The sequence below is a fragment of the Theropithecus gelada genome, chromosome X (genome assembly GCF_003255815.1).
Source record: "Theropithecus gelada isolate Dixy chromosome X, Tgel_1.0, whole genome shotgun sequence".
Lineage (NCBI taxonomy): Eukaryota > Metazoa > Chordata > Mammalia > Primates > Cercopithecidae > Theropithecus > Theropithecus gelada.
Window position 1 is genome coordinate 118,229,079 of NC_037689.1, and position 1,341 is coordinate 118,230,419.

The 1,341-nt window shown below is 43.4% G+C and overlaps 1 pseudogene across 1 annotated transcript; it reads left to right on the forward strand.

Annotated features, from left to right (window-relative positions):
• Positions 1-423: 423 nt before the first annotated feature.
• LOC112615500 lies at positions 424-1,131 on the forward strand (annotated as a pseudogene). Its single transcript, XR_003117385.1, has one exon. The product of XR_003117385.1 is annotated as a 60S ribosomal protein L14 pseudogene (transcript).
• The last annotated feature ends 210 nt before the right edge of the window (positions 1,132-1,341 follow it).

Consider the following 1,341-nt stretch of genomic DNA (forward strand, 5'->3'; position numbering starts at 1 on the left):
TGTTCTCTGTATTTCCTGAATTTGGATGTTGGTCGGTCTTGCTGGGTTGGGGAATTTCTCCTGGATAATATCCTGAAGAGTGTTTTCCAACTTGGTTCCATTCTCCCCATCGGTTTCAAGTACACCAATCAAACGTAGGTTTGTTTTTTTCACATAGTCCTATATTTCTTGGAGGCTTTGTTCATTCCTTGTCATTCTTTTTCCGCTAATCTTGTCTTCACACTTTATTTCATTAAGTTGGTCTTCAATCTCTGATATCCTTTCTTCCACTTGATCAATTCAGCTATTGACACTTGTGTATGCTTCACAAAGTTCTTGTGCTGTGTTTTTCCACTCCACCAGGTCATTTATGTTCTTCTCTAAACTGGTTATTCTAGTTAGCAATTCCTGTAACCTTTTATCAAGGTTCTTAGCTTCCTTCTCACCTAATGCTGCCAACATGGTGTTCAGGTGCTTCGTGGAGGTTGGCCGGGTGGCCTACATCTCCTTTGGATCTCATGCCAGAAAATTGGTTGCGATTGCAGATGTTATTGATGAGAACAGGGCTTTGGTTGTTGGACCTTGCACTCAAGTGAGGAGACAGGCCATGCCTTTCAAGTGCATGCAGCTCACTGATTTCATCCTCAAGTTTTCACATGGTGCCCTCTAGAAGTATGTCCGACAAGCCTGGCAGAAGGCAGACATCAATACAAAATGGGCAGCCACATGATGGGCCAAGAAGATTGAAGCCAGAGAAAGGAAAGCCTAGATGACAGATTTTGATCACTTTAAAGTTATGAAGGCAAAGAAAATGAGGAACAGAATAATCAAGAATGAAGTTAAGAAGCTTCAAAAGGCAGCTCTCCTGAAAGCTTCTCCCAAAAAAGCACCCTGGTACTAAGGGTACTGCTGCTGCTGCTACAGCTGCTGCAGCTGCTGCTAAAGTTCCAGCAAAAGAGATGACTACCGCAAGTAAAAAGGCTCCAGCCCAGAAGGTTCTTGCCCAGAAAGCCACAGGCCAGAAGGCTGCACCTGCTCCAAAAGCTCAGAAGGGTCAGAAAGCTCCAGCCCAGAAAGCACCTGCTCCAAAGGCATCTGGCAAGAAAGCATAAGTGGCAATCAAAAAAAGTAATAAAGGTTCTTTTTGACATGAAAAAAAAAGAAAGATTCTTAGCTTCCTTGCATTGGGTTAGAACATGCTCCTTTAGCTCGGAGGAGTTTGTTATTACCCACCTTCTGAAGCCTACTTCTGTCAATTTGTCAAACTCATTCTCCATCCAGTTTTGCTCCCTTGCTGGCAAGGAGTTGTGATCCTTTGGAGGAGAAGAGGCATTCTGGTTTTTGGAATTTTCAGCCTTTTGT